An 11,167-nucleotide genomic window follows, 5' to 3' on the forward strand; every position below is an offset into this window, starting at 1 on the left:
GGTCATGTGGAAAGAAGCTCCACTGTCAAGAAACCAACCACTTCCCACCATGGATGAAACCATGCATGCGAAGAGTGTGAAATCCAACTCGAACTGTGAAGCAAGTGCCTCACCTTCAGATCCTTCCCCGAATCCCTTCTTGGATTTCTTCTTTGGGCAATTAGTAGCATAATGGCCCAACTCATGGCAACGAAAGCATCTCACCTTCGACTTTTCAACCTTGTTCCCATCATTGGAAGAACTAGATTCAGAAAGAGAACCCTTCTCCTTCCCCTTCTTCACCTTACTCGCTAAGGCACAATTTTCCTCATCATGCATGGATGAAGAATTGTCTCTGGTGCTCCATCTGATCTCCTCTTGCACAAGATCTGACCAAAGTCTCTCCCATCCTGGAAATTTCTCCTGACCATTGACAGAGTCCTAATAGGAATTCCAACTCTTCGGAAGACCAAGGAGATCCAAGCTCACCAAGTCCTCATCATCGACAGCCACCCCCACACTTCCCAGCTCATCCCGGTATTGGGTGAACTTCATGAGATACGTAGGCATACTGTCTCCATTCTCACACTTAATGTTTCTGTGTTTATCCTTGAGCGCCAACTTCCTTTGGTCACTCTTGCTTTAGAATAGATCTATCAATGCTTTCCAGATCAAGTATGGAGAAGCCTTTCCATGCAGGCTGGATATAATGTGATCCTTCATGCCCTCCAACAGAATCCTTCGACACTTTGTTGTCTTCTTTTGCCAAGCCACAACTTCAGCAGCATCAGTAGGTTTTGGGACTTCAGCATCTATGAAATCCTTCAACCCATTGTCATCTAACACCACCTCCATCTTGTCTTTCCATGCAATATAATTCGAGCTGCCATCAAGAGAATACTCCAATCACAATCTCTTGAAAGACATTTCAACTTTGACACCAAGAAAACACTGCTACAAATTCGAATTCCACCAGCTCAAAACTCAACCACCTCTGATCTAAAATTCATGAGAACAAAGTATTTCGCGTACAGAGATTGATTATATGGGCTTTTATCGGATATCTAACCTTCCAAAGGAAGGATGAATCCAGAGGCTACCTGGCCTGATTACAGACTCTGCCTGAAGAAATAAAATGTAAACACTTTCTGAATAATAGATCTGATGATCAACTACTCTGATACCATGTAGAAATTTTGAATAATTAAACACTTATTCATAAAGATTATCCTAATTATACACTATTGCAAAATGCATGCATAATACCTAACCTCCTCTACGTTGATCATCAATTTTTCGGAATTAAAAACAATGAAACATCAATCGCATGCGCACATTAACACAATATGTAACCCGGGGAAAGAATACAGCTGAAAACCCCACACTATCCATATATTATAATGATTGAGAACATGTAACAATACATAGTACAATACTCCTCACAAGTACTCAGTACTATCTCCACCTGCTACACACAAACTAGCTCAGATCTGAAGCTTCAAATCTCCTCCACTGTTTGCCTACCTCCACTGCGCAATCGTGCATGAGAATAATGATGAATGGCTGAAGAAAACTCGTATTCCTTGGCTGAACCACACAATCCTCATTGGAATTACTCAATCCCACTGATTGTGCAAGATCTCATGCACAACTATAGTCACAACTGATAGCAATCTCAACCTATAACACCTGTCTCCACTGAACTGTCCATGCACTGAGTTAACCGATGTATTATTTAGTTGCTTTATGAGTTAATAATTAGTGAATTAATTTAACAATTAATTCACATCACTCATCACTAGTGTATTCTTTAGTTAGACTAAAATACAACTAGTTCAACTAAGTCAATCTAAACACAACTCCATCAACTCCACAATCAACTCCACCAAACTCAACCACATGAGTTCTAACTGAAATCTTGCATGCAATAGCTCAACTGACCCACAAGAAAAGCATATTTCCTTCTGATAGCTGCATGTGCCACATTTGTAGCTCAAACTGAAGTGCTCCAAGAGGATAAGATAATGTTTATAGTCCAAATATTATTATGAGACAATAATATTCGACTGTTCTATTTTTAGCCTGGTAGTCTAAAAACAGAAACCGCCTATATGTCTAAAAATAGAAGTCCATCTATTTTTACCAACATGACCAATCATCCACAAATAGCATCCTGCAACTCATAGACCATGATCCATATGTTTAAAAATAGACATAGTCTAAAAATAGACTTTGCGCCAAAAATAGCATGCAGGCCCACTTAGTGAAGGCAACTCCTTTTCACTAAGCTCCATCATCTTGTTGCATTTTCAACATTAACTAGCTTAATCTGGCAAGCAAGTCAGTGCTTATAAAAGCAGTCCTAAACAACCTCCCCATCTATCAGTTTGCTGTGATGCTGGCTCCAGTTGGAATTATGAAGAAAATGGACGATCATATAAGAAAATTCTTTTGGAAGGGCAGGAAAGAAAATGAAAAGAAAATCCCTTTAATAAGCTGGGCTAAAATCTCCATGCCCAGGTTGGAAGGTGGATTGAATTCTAAGAATATTTTCACGCAGAACATTGCGTTGGGAGCAAAGCTGATCTGGAGGATAATCGCCCCAAATCCGGGGTGGGCTCAACTCGCCTTGTGGAAAAATTCTTTCGTGGGCAGAGAAAAAGGTGTCTGGACCATCCCATAGCAAACTTTGGCTTGCTAATTCAAAAGCTCTGTGCAAAATCTTCCTTCTTAATTAGCCAACATGCACATTGGATCCCTGGTAATGGCAAGCAAATTATAATATTGGAGGATCGTATAATGGGCTGCGATCCTCTAGCTGATGATTGTTCCCTGACTTTGTTGAAAGACTGGATGTACATAGTAGGTTACATTACTCCGTGGGATATTTCTAATTGGGAGAATGGAGACTGGCATAGCTGGATTAAAAATTGAGGTGCCCCAGATTCTGTCCAACGGTTTTTCAATCTTCTTAGACTTCTTAAATGGCAAGGCTCCTTTGAACAACAGGAAATTGGATACCCATGGCTGGGGTCCGATCCTTGGGTGTTATTCAGTCTCTCAGGGTTACAGGCAGATCTTATCACATCCCCACGTTCCTCTAGATCTGAAACCATGGAAAGGGATTTGGTCCCAGTCTTCGCTTCCTAAAATCGACTACTTCTGTTGGCTCCTATGTCATCAGAGAATCTTGACTGATGATAGATTACAGAAAAGAGGCTATCTAGGCCCCTCTCGTTGCTCGTTGTGTGGAGAAAATGTAGAAACTACTGCACACCTGATGCTCAAATGTAAATTCGTGGCAGATCTTTGGAATGAGGCCTTAGGCCCATGGAGTTTGGATTTCGTCCTCCCCAATAGCATTCCCGATCTGTTTTCGAACTGGTTGCATTCGTATCCTGGAGGCTCTCCACAGAATGTACATATCAAAGCTGCCTGGTGCATTCTTCCTAAACTAATTTGTTGGCACACCTGGTTGGAAAGAAATCAGAGGATTTTCAAAGATAAGAAGAGAGATCACAAGATTGTCTGGGTTAAAATCAAAAGACAATTAAAGGAATGTGTCAGAGATCAGCTGGACGGGGCAGGCCCGAGAGACCATGATGCTGCTTGGAGTGATATCTTGGACCTCTGATTCATTGAAATTTCCAGGGCTCCCTTTCCTCTCAAAGAATGGAAAATTAGACTTAATGCATCAGATTTCTTGGCTCTTTGCACAAAGAAGGTGCATACAATTCTCTTCTTTGATGAGGAAGCTAAAGGTAATCCGAGCAGTTCCGGAGCTAGTGGAGTTGTTAAAAAATCTGATGGCAGAACTATTCTTAGATATGCCTGGGGAGTGGGATTCAATACTAGCATCCAAGCTGAATCCCTGGCCCTTCTCCAAGGTCTGAAGCAACTTAAATATCTCGGTATCAACGATGCAATTGTGATGGGAGACTCTTAGTCTATCATAAAAATCATTGTAGATAGCTCTTCCCCTTCAGATCTAAGATTGTCCAGATTGATCAACAGAATAAGAACCCTATGAAATTCCTTCCAGAGCTTGAATTTCTATCATGTCAAGAGAGACAACAACAAAGATGTTGATGCTAAAGGTAATAAAGCTGTTCTCCTTCCCCTCGGAGTCATCCTCAGAGATGGAGAAGAAGGCTGGGATCCCATTCCTTAACTATCTGGTGAATATGTTTTACTATCTTTTTTTGGAGCAGTTTGTCTGCATTTTTAAAGTGGGAAAGATAGAGGCGGTTGCCCAAAAAATAGCTTGTAAAAATCTCTGGTGTAGCAAAGAAAAAGACACATCAGTCCTAGCCAAGGAATTTTCTGGACTTTGGTTAGCATTTTGTAATCAATTTTGAGGCATTTTGGCCAAAAATTAATATATCACTCTATCTGTTTCTGTAAAAAAAAAAAAATAGTTTGTCACATGTGCAATGCTAGAGGGTTGAAGATGAATTTTTTTTTCTCTTAGATTGTCCATCTTATACTCACATTCGATCTAATTTTCAAAATATTTGTCGCACTACCAACCTTCTTGACCTTTTATCTTAGAAAAACTATGGTGATATGAGAGAGTTTATCTTACTTTTTTTAGCATAGAAATAAAATGCTAAAAAATTATAATTAATCTCTTACCTTCGTAAGGTCGAGGATACCATATAAGTCTTAGTGGAAGCTAATCATGGTCATCATATCTTACTAAAAAAAAAATTGAATAACTAAATTTAATAGTCATCACATAATTTATATTGTTAATTTGTATCTATATATATATATATATATATATATATATATATATATATATATATATATATATATATAGATATATAGATATAGATATAATATTTAAAATTGAATTTCACTTCATGAAGGAGCGGGGGACCTGGTGGCTAAAACCCTATCCGCCTTCGCCTCGTATTTCATGTTTTCTTCTCTCTTTTTTCAACTGGTTCATGCTTCACCATGACCACTTGCAGGTGTTGTTCTTGGTGTTGGGGTTTTTTATTGCTAGTGCTACCTCAATTTGTTGGAGCTGCTCTCATTGACACGATTCTCATGTTCAGGTTTTGTCATGTTGGTCATGGTTGCTCGCCTGGGTACATCCGTTGTCTTCTTCATTACTCCATTGTCATCACCTATTCCCATAGGCATCCTCTGGTTGGGGTTTTCTACTAATATGGCATGGTCTGTTTCTTTGACTCTGGGGTTCGTGTTTCTGGCTACGGCCTAGCCGACATCTTCCTCTAGTATCTTCCATCGATGCCACCTGCGTGTTGGGCTCGTTTGTGGCGTGGTACAGTTTGAGGGTTCTGTTGAGGCCTAGTTGGGGTTGTGGGCCCTTATTTTGGGTTCAACCCATGATATATTTTGATCCCTTTGGGGATTTATTGCTGGAAGGCCTTTGTGCTCATTTGTTGTATTTTTTTGACGGGTTTCAGCCCTTAACAAAATTACAGGTTTTTTGAGGGAGAAAATTATAAAAATTAATTTGAGTGATTGGTATTTCCTAGGGGGAGTTTAATTGGCGACCCTAGTGTTATGAATTATGATTTGAACTATTAGATTCAAGGTTTAAAACTCTCATATTCAACCCAAAAAAAACATACTTGGTCTTTTTATCTTGTTCTTCTATTATTGTTTTGGTTTATTTGTATGGAGTTCAAGCTCATATAGTCTTATACTTTTATAACTGATTGTTTGAGAGCTTCATGTTGGAAACCCTAACGCCTTCAATTTTTGCCTTTTTATTGAGAAATGTTCCATTGCAGGACTATGCCATTTGTTGGAAACCCCCTCATTTTGTATCTTTTGATGCAAATTTGGTAAAAAGGGGGAACTTCTTTTGCAATAGGGCTCTTCTTGCATCCAAGATGAGGCCATTTTTCTAGATCTATTGAACTTTTCGGTCTTTGTGAGGCCAATTTTAGGGGGTTCTTTCTATCTACAAGTGAAAGCCATCAATATAGTCTTTACGCTCACTACCAGAATTCAATATCAGATAGGAATCCCCTTCGTTTTTGAGTGGCTCTTATACAAAGGTAGGCAACTTCAAGAAGGGAATACACTTAAAGATTACAACATAGCCAAGGATGATTCAATCTGCCTAGTTTCAAGATTAAACTATGGAGCCAAAGGTTGGGGTGAGTCCTTTGCCTCTTAGTGGAAATCCTTTAAGAATTCCCTCAGACAAGGGCTCTCACATTCGACTCTCAAAGAGTTCTCACGACCAACCTTCATAGTGTATCAAGCAGAAAAAACTCCAACTGTCAAAGTGGATCATCCACAATCCTTTCGCTTCTTTTATGTATTATTTATGACATGCCATCATTTTATGTCTTAATGGGTTATGGCCATTGATGCTTCTGGAATGGATGCATAAAACTTAGTCCCTGAATAGATATTTTCTTTTTGTTTGAAGGGTTTCTTTATGGTGTATTTTAAATACCTTCAAGATTATCGTAAGGTTTTTTTATCAAGGACCTTGGTTTTGGGGCCGATCTGATATTTTTTGTAAGTCATGGGTTCTTGGTTCTAGCCCTCTTTCTATGACAACTCTGTACACTCCGATTTGGGTAAGACTCCCAAATTTCCCTCTTCATTTGCTACATCTAAATATTCTAGTTGACGTGGGTAACTTTCTCGACCATTTTATTAAGATATACTTAGACAAGCTTGAGAGGGGTATTATAACCTTTTCCCGCATGTGTGTTGAAATAGACCTCAACAAGCCATTGCTGGATAAAATCCTTCTTGAGTGGGACAACAATTTTCTTTTGTAGTCGGTGGACTATGAGAACATTGATTTTTGTTGCAAGATCTATCAACATCCCGATCACCTTCAAAATGCCTATCCTTCTTCTCAAGGGCCCTCTTCCATCTCAGATGCCAAGCAAAAGAGCCATGGATGGCAATACCGAAAAGATATAAGAGGATCTCATAATTCTTCGGCTCACAAGCAAGAAAACATGCAACAATACAAGACTCCTACCACCAAATTGAATCCTTCAAACTTAGTTCAACCACATGTTGCATCATCTCATCCCTTAAATGAGATGGTCCATGGTCCACCCCTTGACTGGAAATGAAAGAGACTCCACCATACTCTTAGCTTTGTCAATGAGTGGGTACAAATGTTTCTAGGAATCAGATCACTCAGATAGTGATAAGGAAATAAAAGATATTATAAACCTCGAGTAATGGAATTGTCTCAAAGAAATGTAGTCATGGTGTCCACTACATCTGTTCATGATAACTCCTCGAAATGGATTGATGTCAGCAGTAGAAAAGGAAAAAAAGAAAAACCCATGATTAATCCTAGTATTTGAGACTAGGAATTTAGTAAGTGTATTGTCTTGAATTGTGTTGATCTGTGATTGATGGAATGATGTAATTTGCGATTTTGAGGTAATACACATTAACTTACTATATATATATATAGAATGATTTAGATTAAAGCTGAAATGAAACACACTAATTGCTAATAAACCTGATATTATATTTAATGATATGTTAATTTGATATAATATATCAGTAATTGTTAACTTGATGGATTAAAATGTCAGAATCCATGAAGGTATTTACAACAAGTAAATATTTCATTAAAATTTTGAAATTAAATAAGACTAGCCTATATCCGTTTTATCTTTGGATGTATTAAGCAACGAGAGGGAACAAATCTCTCAAGGCGCAAACCTCTTTTTTTAGTGCCAAACTTGGGAGAATATTGAGTTAAGATGGATCTAGGCTAGCCCAAAAACCACTAAAGGTAAATTTTATTTTAATAATTATTTATTTTATTTTATTTTTATGTAATTTGACGAGTCAAAATATTACATCTCTTCCATACTGGGTTGGAGAGTGTCTCCCAATGCAAAAATATATTAGCTTAGATCCATCTTAACTCTGGATCTACCAAGCGCTCAGAGGGATCCAATTTCTTGAGTCAAAATGTTTACATAACATAACAATACAAGACATTACAACATCTCCACTAGGCTAGAGAGGGGGTAACCATTTTCACCATTCAGTGATATAGTTTCAAAAAAGAATGTCATTTTTTGTTATTTAAAATAAATTTTTGAATGTATAACAGATTCAACACCTTGAAAAATCCTTGAGACACTCGAATTTTACAAATTAAACAACTTAAAATCAAGTTTAAAAAAAAATTGTGCCAGATTTTATTTAAAATTAATCAGAAAAATAATTGTGAAATAAATAATTTCATCTATAAAATAAACTATACTAACTAACATAAAACTTACGTTTTAATTATTTAAATTATATTTAACTAAATCTAATAAACAATATATTAATTATATTATTTAATTTCGAAAAAAATGATAAATAGGTTATCTTAGAAGAAATTTGAGATCAAATCACACGTATTATATCTATATTTTTAAAGGTATACAAGCACACACAAATTACTTTAACCAGGTTAACTAAAATTTCAGACCTGAACAAAACCCCAATATTAATTAACAAACACTTTCCTTAGACAACAACTTGATTAAAAATCATTAAATTTATATAACCATGACCTAGCCATGATCCCATGTCGTGAGGAATGTTACTCGAAAAAACCCCGCGGAAAGCGAATGGAGATGCACCAATCACCTCACGGGGGTTCGGTAGGTGTACGATGTGGTGGTTGATAGGAAAGTCGTTTGGTATAAAGTGTGGCGTGATGGTGGAAGAGAGACATAGAGTATGTCTTTTTGCAAGGTAATGGCAATTTTTATGTAAAGGAATTGTAATTAGGTCCACTCAAGTTGTGTGCATGTAAAGGAACTATATGTTGAACTTAAAACTGTTCACACATCACACATACATCCTAATAAGAAGCCAAAAAAATTGGTCAAATAAATTGAGATCAAAGCCAAAGAATTTGTTGAGCACACAATCATGCAAGTTTATATTTTTATATTTTTACATATTTTTTTAAGAATTTAAACTCTCTTTTTTCATGTTATATATATTTTTTCACATTATATATATAAAAAATATAGTTGTTTCTATCTCACTATTTCAAGTAAATTAGAATTTTTGTTAATAAAATATTAGTAGTAATTGTATCAAATATTGCAAAGGAAACGTTGTAAGGCAATAACATATAGCACTAATTAATGCTTTTTTGACAACTATTGAAAGACAAAAAATATCAACAAAAGGAATTGACCATGCTACAACAAAATATTGCAATAATGCTTCTATGAGCATATAACACTAATTAATGCTTCTTTGACAACTATTGAAAGACAAAAAAATATCAACAAAAGGCAAGGGCCATGCTACATTGAAATACTAAAATAATGCTTCCATGAGCTTTACAAATCATGAGGCCTATGTTGAAGTTAAAGATGCATGGATATTTTTTCTCTTGAGAATATGTTATTTTATGTTATCTTTTCTTTAGGTACTCTTCTTGCCAATGTGAAGAATTGTAAGATTGTACTATAATGAACTTAGCTTTTGTACAAATCCTACTTCCATATTGATAAGGGTTTTATATGGATGTTGTAAAAAAAAAAATGTTAATTTGATATGTTATTTTCTTTGTGAGTTCTTGACCTATTAAAGGTTGTTTGATCTACTATTTTTTGATTCTATTTATGTGTTTCTTAAAAGAAAGTGATTTATATTTCAACAGTTGATATGAATTTGGTCACTTGTGTTCTTTGTGTAGATAATAAAAAATAATAAGGCTTATTTTATCCATTGTAACACAATTTGTACTTGAAAATGACTAAGCAAAACGAATATAAAGAATATAACTTGAGTCTAGGAAACACTCTGAAAAAGCTAGGCATAAAACTAAACAAATAAAATAACCCCAAAAATACGTCAACTTTTATAAAAAGTCTAAGAAAACATTTCTGGATTAAGCCTACCTCATAGACATCAAAATGAACATAAAGGCATGTAAATTAATGGCATTCAATAAGTAAATATGAAATTCTAGCATGTAAATGCCTTTATCTTTCTTGAGAACCCTCTCTTGGAAAAAATCGACCTTAGATGATCAAAATGATGTATATTTCTTTTCTTTGACATCATTCTTAGCTCTCACCAAGTTTTTCACGTTTTCCAAAGTTTGACTATTAAACTCTAGTTATTTTAGGGCTGTGTTGGATTGACTCTAAGTATATTATGATTACTCACCCATTGTAACATGGATTTTATCCAAATTCTAATGTGTCTCTATTCATATGTCAAATTTCTATTTCATCGTTACTATATTTTGTGATAATGCATACACTTTAAACCATTCAATTTCCCTGCTTCACTATAGTTTGCTAAAATCATTTCTTTCAAGTGCTACATACTCTAAAATAAATGGCATCAAGTCCCAAATTATGGTTTATTCTTCGATTGATACAACATAAATGCTTTCACCATGGCTGCAAAGTGCAAAGCCTACATAATCTTGCATGCTTATGATATTAAACTTGATATACATGGATAATAGTCTTAGTCAATGTAAACCAATAAAAATAAAAATAAAAAAATATGTAGATGTGATTGTTCATACTCAAACCTAGAGGTGTTGTCTCCATTGACTCAACAAATATTGTTGCAAGTACATTATGATCATATTCAAGTGTAAATAATGTACTTATGATCATATTCAAGCATAAATAATGTCTTAAGTTTTGCTCAAATTTTTTTATGAACTAGTTAAAGGATTTTAGTATGATTGGTTTCGTGAACAATTTATTTAGCTATGTGAGTTTAAGTTTTCAAAGACATGTAATTGGCACATTTGTGGCATTTATGAAATAATTGTATCTAGTGTAAGAGTGGCAAATCTTTCAGAATTATTAATTCTAACATATCTTTCAAAATTACCAATTCTCGAGAGTAACAAGTCATCTAACCGATTCGAAAAGGAACATTGATTTTAAGAGATTTACTGGAGCGATGGCGAACCCTAGATCCTCCGTCTCCGTGCCCTCGGCTGCCGTCGGCTCTCGGCATGCTCTGAGTGAGAAGGGGTTGGAGAGTTCTAAGCTAAGACTTAAGGGTTATCTCTCAGAAGCAGATCAGCAGCATGATTTAGCCATGTTCACCGACTTGAACCTCAGCAATGATGCCTCCATGCCTCATGCCGCCGCAGAGTTTCAGATTGTTCCGGATGCGATGGGGACGGAGAGATCTGGGCAAGGATCAAAGGGCTTTCACTCAA

Source organism: Pinus tabuliformis, chromosome 5_2, assembly GCF_031772625.1.
Source record: "Pinus tabuliformis cultivar Carrire ecotype Pingquan chromosome 5_2, CPIR1, whole genome shotgun sequence".
Taxonomy (NCBI): Eukaryota; Viridiplantae; Streptophyta; class Pinopsida; order Pinales; family Pinaceae; genus Pinus; species Pinus tabuliformis.